General features: G+C 45.7%; 1 pseudogene across 1 annotated transcript in view; it reads right to left on the bottom strand.

Annotated features, from left to right (window-relative positions):
• LOC311123467 (regulating synaptic membrane exocytosis protein 1-like) overlaps positions 1-12329 on the bottom strand; it is a 34777-nt pseudogene extending 22448 nt beyond the window's left edge. Inside the window, exons 1-10 of the transcript in view lie at positions 12180-12329; positions 10488-11197; positions 6828-6868; positions 6523-6633; positions 6290-6389; positions 5851-5974; positions 5092-5174; positions 4807-4922; positions 2753-2883; positions 2336-2507 (exon numbers count right to left, since the gene is read on the bottom strand). The product of the transcript in view is annotated as a regulating synaptic membrane exocytosis protein 1-like (transcript). The remainder of the gene's footprint in view (positions 1-2335; positions 2508-2752; positions 2884-4806; positions 4923-5091; positions 5175-5850; positions 5975-6289; positions 6390-6522; positions 6634-6827; positions 6869-10487; positions 11198-12179) is intronic.
• Positions 12330-12848: the final 519 nt, after the last annotated feature.

Raw genomic sequence — 12848 nt, forward strand, 5'->3', positions numbered from 1 at the left:
TGAAAGCATCCTGTCGGGCTGTATCACCGCCTGGTACGGCAACTGCACCGCCCGCAACCGCAGGGTTCTCCAGAGGGTGGTGCTGTCTGCCGAACGCATCACCGGGGGCACACTGCCTGCCCTCCAGGCCATCTACAGCACCCGATGTCACAGGAAGGCCAAAACGATCATCAAGGACATCAACCACCCGAGCCACTGCCTGTTCACCCCGCTATCATCCAGAAGGTGAGGTCAGTACAGGTGCATCAAAGCTGGGACGAGAGACTGAAAAACAGCTTCTATCTCAAGGCCATCAGACTGTTAAATAGCCATCACTAGCTGGCTACCACCCGGTTACTCAACCCTGCACCTTAGAGTCTGCTGCCCTATGTACATAGACATGGAATCACTGGTCACTTTAATAATGGAACACTAGTCACTTTAATAATGTTGACATACTGCTTTACACATTTCATATGTACAGTGCATTCGGAAAGTATTCAGACCCCTTGACTTTATCCACATTTTGTTACGTTACAGCCTTATTCTAAAATTGATTAAATTAATGTTTTTCCTCATCAGTCTATACACTGTACCCCATAATGACAAAGTGAAACAGGTTTTTAGAATGTTTTGCAAATGTATTAAAAATAAAAAACAGAAATACCTTATTTACATAAGAATTCAGACCCTTTGCTATGAGACTCGAAATCTAGCTCAAATGCATCCTATTACCATTGATCATCCTTGAGATGTTTCTATAACTTGATTGGAGTCCACCTGTGGTAAATTCAATTGATTGGACATGATTTGGAAAGGCACACACCTGTCTATATAAGGTCCCACAGTTGACAGTGCATGTCAGAGCAAATGCCAAGCCATGAGGTTGAAGGAATTATCCGTAGAGCTCTGAGACAAGATTGTGTCAAGGCACAGATCTGGGGAAAGGTACCAAAACATTTCTGCAGCATTGAAGGTCCCCAAGAACACAGTGGCCTCCATCATTCTTAAATGCAATAAGTTTGGAACCACCAAGACTCTTCCTAGAGCTGGCCGCTCAGCCAAACTGAGCAATCGGGGAAGAAGGGCCTTGGTCAGGGAGGTAACCAAGAACCCGATGGTCACTCTGACAGAGCTCCAGAGTTCATCTGTGGAGATGGGAGAACCTTCTAGAAGAACAACCATCTCTGCAGCACTCCACCAATCAGGCCTTTATGATAGTGGCCAGACGGAAGCCACTCCTAAGTGAAAGGCACATGACAGCCCGCTTGGAGTTTGCCAAAAGGCAACTAAATACTCTCAGACCATGAGAAACAAGATTCTCTGGTCTGATGAAAGCAAGATTGAACTCTTTGGCCTGAATGCCAAGCGTCACGTCTGGAGGAAACCTGGCACCATCTCTACGGTGAAGCATGGTGGTGGCAGCATCATGCTGTGGGGATGTTTTTCAGCGGAAGGGACTGGGAGACTAGTCAGGATCGAGGGAAAGATGAACGGAGCAAAGTACAGAGAGATCCTTGATGAAAACCTGCTCCAGAGCACTCAGGACCTCAGACTGGGGCGAAGGTTCATCTTCCAACAGGACAATGACCCTAAGCACACAGCCAAGACAATGCAGGAGTGGCTTCGGGACAAGACTCTGAATGTCCTTGAGTGGCCCAGCCAGAGCCCAGACTTGAACCCGATCTAACATCTCTGGAGAGACCTGAAAATAGCTGTGCAGCGGCGCTCCCCATCCAACCTGACAGAGCTTGAGAGGATCTGCAGAGAAGAATGGGAGAAACTCCCCAAATACAGGTGTGCCAAGCTTGCAGCGTCATACCCAAGAAGACTCTAGGCTATAATCGCTGCCAAAGGTGCTTCAACAAAGTACTGAGTAAAGGATCTGAACACTTATGTAAATGTGATATTTCAGTTTATTTTTATTTATACATTTGCAAAGATGTCTAAAAACCTGTTTTTGCTTTGTCATTATGGGGTATTGTGTGTAGCTTGATGAAGGAAAAAAAAACGGTTTAATCCATTTTAGAATAAGGCTGTAACGTAACAAAATGTGGAAAAAGTCAAGGGGTCTGAATATTTTCTGAATGCACTGTATATACTGTATTCTACTGTATTTTAGTCAATGCCATTTTGACATTGCTCATCCTAATATTTAATTCCAATCTTTTACTTTTAGATTTGTGTGTATTGTTGTGAATTGTTAGATATTACTGCACTGTTTGAGCTAGGAACACAAGCATTTTGCTACACCCGCAATAACATTTGCTAAATATGTGTATGTGACCAACACAATTTGATTTGATTCCTGTGTGTGTGTGTGTGTGTGTGTGTGTGTGTGTGTGTGTGTGTGTACCTCTCCCATGAACATGCTATCCTCGTCAGGTAGGCGAGGCTGGTCCCACATGGTCAGCTCCAGCATGTGTTGGCGGAAGTCTCTGCGGTGGACGTGGGAGTATACAAACGTCTGGTTCCACTTTGGCTCTTCACTCTTCTTCACTGTCTTAGTCCTCCGCTTGCTCTTATCGCTGTGCACACACACACCAAATCAAATCAAATGAACATTTATTTGTCACATACACAGTTTACAGCAGGTATAAACGGTGCAGCGAAATGCTTACTTGCAAGCTCCCTCAAGAATGCAGAACAAATATACACACACATACACACACACACACACACACACACAGATGAGTTAACATTTTGTTGGTTTCTTCCTGTCTACAGACTCTTCTATGTGAATTTTTGTCAGTGATATACCCTGTTAACGTACCTTCGGTCTGGCAGGAAGTACATTTTGACGTAGGGGTTTCTGGGTCGCCCATCCGGCCGGGGAGGTAGTTCTGTGGCCTGTACCACGTTCACAATCAGCTGGTGTCCCACCTTATCATACCACAGCTTGACCTGCACACACACACACAGATACACGCACATACATGATCAGTAGGAGCCAACGTACCATCTTAAATGGTATGATGTAGGCTACAGACCATATACAATTATAACACAACCCAAATATCTGCACTGATGATACATGACATAATACATGACAATCCTTTGGTATGGACTCACTGAAAGTTGTCCGGGCAGTACCTGAAAACACACACACAAACACACACACAAACATACACACACACAAACAATGGAAATGATCACCATGAGCCAGATTACTATCACATACAAATACAGTTGAAGTCGGAAATGTACATACACTAAAGTTGGAGTCCTTAAAACACATTTCTTGTTAAGTAATTTTTCCAACAATTGTTTACAGACAGATTAGTTGACTTATAATACACTGTATCACAATTCCAGAGGGTCAGAAGTTTACATACACTAAGTTGACTGTGCTTTAAACAGCTTGGAAAATTCCAGAAAATTATGTCATGGCTTTAGAAGCTTCTGATAGGCTAATTGACATCATTTGAGTCAATTGGAGGTGTACCTGTGGATGTATTTCAAGGCCTACCTTCAAACCCAGTGCCTCTTTGCTTGACATCATGGGAAAATCAAAAGAAATCAGCCAAGACCTCAGAAAAACAATTGTAGACCTCCACAAGTCTGGTTCATCCTTGGGAGCAATTTCCAAACGCCTGAAGGTACCAGGTTCATCTGTACAAACAATAGTACGCAAGTAGAAGCACCATGGGACCACGCAGCCGTCATACCACTCAGGAAGGAGACACGTTCTGTCTCCTAGAGATGAACGTACTTTGGTGCGAAAAGTGCAAATCAATCCCAGAACAGCAGCAAAGGACCTTGTGAAGATGCTGGAGGAAACTGGTACAAAAGTATCTATATCCACAGTAAAAACGAGTCCTATATCGACATAACATGAAAGGCCGCTCAGCAAGGAAGAAGCCACTGCTCCAAAACCGCCATAAAAAAGCCAGACTACGGTTTGCAACTGCTCATGGGGCCAAAGATCGTACTTTTTGGAGAAATGTCCTCTGGTCTGATGAAACAAAAATATAACTGTTTGGCCATAATGACCATCGTTATGTTTGGAGGAAAAAGGGGGACTCTTGCAAGCCGAAGAACACCATCCCAACTGTGAAGCACGGGGGTGGCAGCATCATGCTGTGGGGGTGCTTTGCTGCAGGAGGGACTGGTGCACTTCACAAAATAGATGGCATCATGAGGAAGGAAAATGATGTGGATATATTGAAGCAACATCTCAAGACATCAGTTAGGAAGTTAAAGCTTGGTCGCAAATGGGTCTTCCAAATGGACAATGACCCCAAGCATACTCCAAAGTTGTGGTAAAATGGCTTAAGGACAACAAAGTCAAGGTATTGGAGTGGCCATCACAATGCCCTGACCTCAATCCTATAGAAAATGTGTGGGCAGAACTGAAAAAGCATGTGCGAGCAAGGAGTCCTACAAACCTGACTCAGTAACACCAGCTCTGTCAGGAGGAATGGGCCAAAATTCACCCAACTTATTGTGGGAAGCTTGTGGAAGGCTACCCGAAATGTTTGACCCAAGTTAAACAATTTAAAGGCAATGCTTTCAAATACTAATTGAGTGTATGTAAACTTCTGACCCACTGGGAATGTGATGAAATAAATAAAAGCTGAAATAAATCATTCTCTCTACTATTATTCTGACATTTCACATTCTTAAAATAAAGTGGTGATCCTAACTGACCTAAGACAGGGCATTTTTACTAGGATTAAATGTCAGGAATTGTGAAAAACTGAGTTTAAATGTATTTGGCTATGGTGTATGTAAACTTCCGTCTTCAACTGTACATAATAATCCCAAATGTTTGAGTGTGTACACACACACACACACACACACACACAGCTGTTGGTGTATACTCACTGCAAGCTGTCCAGGCATTAGCTGTGGGTTGTCTCTAAGTGTACTGGGGCTGGTGGGGGACATGACTGATATAGATGGCCGCTCCATCTTCTGGGACTCAAATGAACTGGAACCTGCTGTGAGGGCAGAAATATGACAAGACGCATCTCGCCCAGTTAAACCCCTAACAACTAGGTTTGAAAAGATAGAGAGAGATACAGTGTAGCAGAGAGAGAGAGAGACAGACACAGACAGACAGACAGGAAGAGGAGAGAGAGAGTGAGAGAGACCAGAGGAGATACCTACTAGATTCTAATGGAGGGTGGGACGTGTCTGGGATTCTTGGGATATCACTGGAATCAACCAAAGAGACATAACGGTCAGTCACCCTAACATCTGACAGGACAGTATAACACAAGTCCACAGACACCATTGTTAAGCGTTGCCTTGACTGCAACATATTGGTAGGTAAAAACAGAAGGGAAGAGTAGGGTCAATATAAAACAAAATGTACAACCTTGTGGGGGGGATGCTTGGGTAATTTGGGTTGGAAAGGGGAGGGGACCCTAATACTGTAGCTTTACTTACTGATAGACTTTATACACCCTTCGCAAGTGTTTGGAAATAAATATTTTTTTTTAGGAAGGAGCAAGACAAGTCAGAAAAAGACAACTGTTCAAAATGAAAACCAAATGTATATATGTGGATGGAATGTGTGAACAGTGAAACCCAATTCAATTGAGTCCAATTCTGTTTCATCCCCTTCTCCTTAAAGTGCACTCGTTCACTCGACCTTAAGAAGTTAAAAGCATCGGATTGATGTTTGAATTGTTTGAAGTGAGTTTCCACCCTATTCCTTACACCAGTACATTCCTTGTAAATCCATGAGGGGAATTGTATGAATGTGCAATTTGGAAAGAAAAGGGAGAAATTAAATTGGGCTATGGGCTAACCTAAGCATTATCTCACCAGTGCTAAATATACAGACAGAGACTTGATCAGAGAGTATCTATCAGGGTTCATCGTCTTTTCATCAAAGGTAAGAGTCTCTTATTCCTGACTTACCCAATGGGCCGGGACACCACTAGTTCCACTTGGGGTTCTGCTTGGGAATTGAGAATTATATTATAAACTTCTTTCTGGGTTGCTCCTGGCAACATCTTGCCGTTCCACTGCAGAACCTCATCCCCTGAAAATACACAATGACCTGTCATTCTTCAAAACCGACACACACACACACATGTGTACTCACACATACACACACATCAGAGGAGGCTGGTGGGAGGAGCTATAGGAGGACGGGCTCATTGTAATAGCTGGAATGGAATACATGGAACGGTATTGAACACATAAAACATATGGAAACCACGTTTGACTCCGTTCCATTTATTCCATTCCAGCCATTACAATGAGCCTGTCCTCCTATAGCTCCTCCCACCAGCCTCCACTGACACACACACACCACACACACACACACACACACACACACACATTCTTTGCATACCTGCTCGAAGGTGTCCCACGATGTCGGCCAGACTGCCCTTCTTGACTACAGTGATGAAGGCTCCCAGTCTTCCTGCCTCTGTGACCCTTCCCCCAACCACCTGAGAAAACACATGCGCACACACACACAAACACACACATACACACACAGTCATGTACACAGACACGCACGTACACACACACGCACAAAGACAGTCTAGCCACAGTGTGATTGTGTCTGGTGTGAGCTCTGACCTTCAGCCCCAGCAGTGCTCCGGCTTCTTTGGGCATAGCGCTCCTCTTGCTCAGGGTGATTCGGCCAATTAGATGGTCACCCTCTTTGGACGGTTGCCATGTCACCGGATGCTGTGAACAACACACTGATTCAATCTAGCAGCCTGGGAGCAACCACATTATACCCGCTTACTCTGTGTCTCTCTTTGTCTCTGTCTTGACACACACACTACATATAAACACACACCCATTGTAAAGAAAAATAGACAGACACAAACACACACACACTCACTTAAATAGATACAAAAATAGAATCAGTCACTTACATGCCACACAGTGGGGTCCAGCGGGTAGCACTCCCAGTCCCCTAAATGAGAAAAGAGATCAACTCAACCAGGAGAAGGAGACGGAAGAAGACATACACTCACACTCACACACACACACAGACACACACACACACACACACACACACAAGGTGTATACACAGCACATACCAGCTCAACTGCCACTATACACAACTGAGCCAGATCTGTTTACAGAAGCAGGACAGAATTTATTGAATATTTAGGTTCACTTCACCAGAATCACCTTGACGACCTACTCCTCTTAGAGATCAGGAAAGAAAGAGAGTCTACATGTGACATATGTTTGTTGAGCTCTTCATGGTGGTTGAGCAAACTTTCACTAGAAAGTCTAGTTAAAGGAAAGCAATGTACAACCTCACTACTGTTGTACTTACGTACGTTGTGACGCACCTACAAACTAAAAGTGTGTGCACATGCACTCACAGAATGATTTAAATGCCTGAACACTCCTCCTATGCCAACTCAAGCATCTTAACCCGCCTCGGTCCGAGCTAAAAAAGGAAACATGGCTCGCTACTGCACTGGTATGTTTAGAACTAGTTTTGACAAATCTCCTCTTCCTCTCTCATATGATCGATTAGTCGTTAGAGAGCTATGTCTGTTTTCAATCTAGGTTGGCATGTGGAACAAATGGCATTAAATTAAAGTGGACTGAAGTCTATTCTTAACAGTGCTGTGTGTACAGTAGTACACTATGTATACAAAAGTATGTGGACACCCCTTCAAATTAGTGGATTCGGCTATTTCAGCCACACCCGTTGCTGACAGGTGTATAAAATCAAGCACACAACCATGCAATCTCCATAGACAAACATTGGCAGTAGAATGGCCTTACTGAAGAGCTCAGTGACTTTCAACATGGCACCGTCATAGGATGCCACCTTTCCAACAAGTCACTTCGTCAAATTTCTGCACTGCTAGAGCTGCCCCGGTCAACTGTAAGTGTTGTTATTGTGAAGTGGAAACGTCTAGGAGCAACAATGGCTCAGCCGCAAAGTGGTAGGCCACACAAGCTCACAGAACGGTACGCCTGAGTGCTGAAGTGCGTAGCGGGTAAAAATAATCTGTCCTCGGTTGCAACACTCACTACCAAGTTCCAAACTGCCTCTGGAAGCAACGTCAGCACAAGAACTGGACGTCGGGAGCTTCATGAAATGGGTTTCCATGGCCGAGCAGCCGCACACAAGCCTAAGATCACCATGCGCAATGCCAAGAGTCAGCTGGAGTGGTGTAAAGCTTGCCACCATTGGAATCTGGAGCAGTGGAAACACATTCTCTGGAGTGATGAATCTGGCAGTCCGATGGACGAATCTGGGTTTGGTGGATTCCAGGAGAACGCTACCTGCCCGAATGCATAGTGCCAACTGTGAAGTTTGGTGGAGGAGGAATAATGGTCTGGGGCTGTTTTCATGGTTCGGGCTAGAACCCTTAGTTCCAGTGAAGGGAAATCTTAACGCTACAGCATACAATGACATTCTAGACGATTCTGTGCTTCCGACTATGTGGCAACAGTTAGGGGAAGACCCTTTCCTGTTTCAGCATGACAATGCCCCCGTGCACAAAGCGAGTTCCATACAGAAATGGTTTGTCGATATCGGTATGGAAGAACTTGACTAGCCTGCACAGAGCCCTGACCTCAAACCCATCGAACACCTTTGGGATGAATTGGAACACCAACTGCGAGCCAGGCCTAATCGCCCAACATCAGTGCCCGACCTCACTAATGCTCTTGTGTCTGAATGGAAGCAAGTCCCCGCAGCAATGTTCCAACATCTAGTGGAAACCCTTCCCAGAAGAGTGGAGGCTGTTATAGCTGCAAAGGGGGGTCCAACTCTATATTAATGCCCATGATTTTGGAATGAGATGTTCGACGAGCAGGTTTCCACATACTTTTGGTCATGTAGTGTATCTACCTTCTTCTGCTAGAAAATGTGATGTATCTACACTGAGTGTACAAAACATTAAGAACACCTTCCTAATATTGAGGACCATCCCCCCCTTTCGCCCTCAGAATAGCCTCAATTCGTCGGGGCATAAACTCTACAAGGTGTCGAAAGCATTCCACAGGGATGCTGGCCCATGTTGACTCTAATGCTTCCCACAGTTGTGTCAAGTTGGCTGGATTTCCTTTGGGTGGTGGACCATTCTTGATACACACGGGAAACTGTGGAGCATGAAAAACCTAGCAGCATTGCAGTTCTTGACACAAACCGGTGTGCCTGCCACCTCCTACTACCATACCTCGTTCAAAGGCACTTCAATCTTTTGTCTTTCCCATTCACCCTCTGAATGGCACACATACACAATCCATGACTCAGGCTTAAAAATCCTTCTTTAACCTGTCTCCTCCCGTTCATCTACACTGATTGAAGTGGTTTTAACAAGTGACATCAATAAGGGATCATAGCTTTCACCTGGATTCACCTGGTCAGTCTATGTCATGGAAAGAGCAGGTGTTCTTAATGTTTTGTACTCTCAGTGTACCCTAAACATACAGGATAACAGAGTCTGACTGTCTGGTCCTTTAGTTAGAACTGTAGGACATGCTAAGGTAATTATCTAGGACATGGCTAGGTACAGGGGCATGGTTAAAACTAAAGTAAATAGATATGACAAGGTATGACCTGAAGTAAAGAGCTAGTAGATGGTTAGAATTAGTAGTCACATAACTGAGACGATGTTACAGAAGCGTTGAGCCTAGTGTTTGTTCCAATGGCTCCAGGGCTGCAGTCTGTGTCCTAGCTCTGTCAGTCAGGGTCACATGTGGTCAGGGCAGGGTCAACCTATCCTGAAACCCTCAGGCCAAGCCACGGCCAGAATATCATACACACAAAAGTGCACGCACACAAGCGCACGCACACACGCAATGCAGTCACACACGCACACACTCAACAGCCAAAACATATCCATGGAATAATTTAACTGAACATGTTTGCTCACGACATAACGATCTGAGATCAAGTACAATGATTACATTATATATACACTATACATTATTATATAGACTACAAGAACATGCTTCCACATTTAGAGTCAATTTGTCAAATACCACTATCTTTCATTGAATAATCTCATAAGAACAGCCTATGATTACTTACCTGTAATAAAGTAGAACGCGACCTCGAGTTTGGATTGTTACAATCCAGAAAGCAGACTGAGAGACTGAGCAGCTCTCACTAGTCGCTTCTATTTACAATCACCTCCAACGTGTGTTAAAAGGGCGGTGAGCACACACACACACACACACACACACACACACACACACACACACACACACACACACACACACACACACACACACTTTCTCACACAATGAGAGAGCACTGTGTTTTAAATTGTGCTCAGCATGTCTTCTAAACAAGAGAGTGCAAACTCTTACCACACACTCAAATCGAATCAAATCAAATGACCTCTTTCATTGCAGTGTGGGATGCATACAGTATTGGTAAGCTCTTTCACAGTGTGGGAGGAAGCTGGCCCTAGTAGCTGATCTGAAGTCAGTGTTTCATTGTGTCCCTTCATGGTTATGGTTAAGATTTGGTGAGGGTAAGCTGAACCTAGATCTGTGTCTATGGGAAACTTAGACCCTGGATCCTCTCTCACATCTCTTATCTCTCTCACCTCTCTCGCTGACACTCTCGATCTCGGCATCCTCACAGCTGCTGTACTCCGGCGTGGTCCCTCCCTCTTCCTCTGAGCTGCTGACTGATGTCTGTCTCTTCCCGGCACCGCCACGTTTTGACTTGTAGGGCCGTGGTGGGGGCGGCCGCAAAGACTCTGACTGGTCCGAGCTGAGCGAATCGTTACGCAGCATCCTCTCAGCCTTCTCCCGTTTGGACCGGCGCAGGAGAGGGTCCTGACAGGGTCCGGGGCCCGGGCCTGTCCCAGGGGGCTCCCTGAGTTCTGGGGGCTGGAGCTGTGGAGGGCCGAGGTCCTGTTGCCCCCTAATGCCCCCCACCACCGTCCTCTGGCCCAGCATAGCCTCGGGCTGGCCCCCAATGCCCTCAACACTCTCAAACCCAATCACCATCCCAACCCCCCTGCCTCGCCCCTGGGGCTGTAGAGGGTGCCTGCCCCTCAGTGGCTCCCCTGGCTGGGGCTGGGCTAAATGTCGGGGGGCGTTGGGGTCTATGTGGTAGCCCTCTTCTGTCCATCGGGGGACCCCCGCTCCCACAGGGTCGTGTTCCAGAGAGCGGCCCTTACTCAGCCGCCGGCCATCTCTCCGCTCCCGCTCCCACTGGTCCCGGTCCACTGACACCTGGGTGTAGAGTCTGGGATGACCCGGCCGACGCTCACCTCGACCTTTAACGTTCTGATCGCCCGGCTTTCTCCTGGTCGGTGAAGGAGAGAGAGAGAGAGAGAGAGAGAGAGAGAGAGAGAGAGGGAACGAATGAGGTGTATGTCAGTTTAGAGTAAGGTTTAAGTAGGTTCAAATAAAATAAAATAAAACTGTATTGGTCGAGTATACACATTTTGCAGATGTTATTGCAGGTGCAGTGAAATGCTTATGTGTCTAGCTCCAACAGTGCAGAATTCCTAACACACACAAATCCCAAAAATGAAAAGAAAGGAATATCAGAACGAGCAATGTCAGAGTCTGGAATATAAATCTATATGTATATGATGGTGTGTATAGACATTACGGACAGTATGTAAATAGAAAAGGTGTGTACAGCAGTAGTTATATAAGATGAGCCTTGACTAGAATACAGTATATACACTGAGTATAAGAACCCCCCCCCCTTCAGAACAGCCTCAATTCATCGGGATGCTGGCATGTAGACTTCAATGCTTCCCACAGTTGTGTCAAGTTCGCTGCATGTCCTTTGGGTGGTGGACCATTCTTGATACACACGGGAAACTGTTGAGTGTGAAAAACCCAGCAGCGTTGCAGTTCTTGACACAAACCGGTGCGCCTGGCACCTACTACCATACCCCGTTCAAAGGCACTTAAATATTTTGTCTTGCCCATTCACCCTCTGAATGGCACACATACACAATCCATGTCTCGATTGTCTCAAGGATTAAAAATCCTTCTTTAACCGGTCTCCTCCCCTTCATCTACACTGATTGAAGTGGATTTAACAAGTGACATCAATAAGGGAACATAGCTTTCACCTGGATTCATCTGGTTAGTCTATGTTATGGAAAGAGCAGTTGTTCTTAATGTTTTGTATTCTCAGTGTACATATGAAGTGGGTAAAACAGTATGTAAACATTATTAAAGTGACTATGTACATAGGGCAGCAGTCTCTAAGGTGCAGGGTAGAGGTTCACAGGTTAACCATTTGTGTGTTCGTGGCCAGGGCTTACGGCGGCTCGATACGTGAGCGGGGGTCCATTCCGGGTGCCAGTCCTGGGTCACCGGGGTGATTGGGGTCGAGGGGCCCCAGGGGGGACTTGGGAGTGGGAACGGAGCTTCTTGTCACCGGGGTTCTGGCCACACATGGCCGGGTCACTGATGCCTGAGCCTAGACCTGGCTTCCCTGGACCTGAGAACCACTCCCCTGGCTTAGTAAGGATCTCCTGCTGCTTACGGCAGTTATTACACACCCACATCACCTGGAGGAACACAGATACATAGATTTATTATATGGGTATTATACTGTTATTACCCAGCCACATCACCTGGAGGAACACAGATACATAGATTTATTATATGGGTATTATACTGTTATTACCCAGCCACAGCACCTGGAGGAAGAGTAACACAGTTATTACCCAGCCACAGCACCTGGAGGAAGAGTAACACAGTTATTACCCTGCCACATCACCTGGAGGAAGAGTAACACAGTTATTACCCTGCCACATCACCTGGAGGAAGAGTAACACAGTTATTACCCTGCCACATCACCTGGAGGAAGAGTAACACAGTTATTACCCAGCCACAGCACCTGGAGGAAGAGTAACACAGTTATTACCCTGCCACATCACCTGGAGGAAGAGTAACACAGTTATTACCCTGCCACATCACCTGGAGGA

Source organism: Coregonus lavaretus, assembly GCF_964263955.1.
Source record: "Coregonus lavaretus genome assembly, contig: HAP1_SCAFFOLD_2304, whole genome shotgun sequence".
NCBI lineage: Eukaryota > Metazoa > Chordata > Actinopteri > Salmoniformes > Salmonidae > Coregonus > Coregonus lavaretus.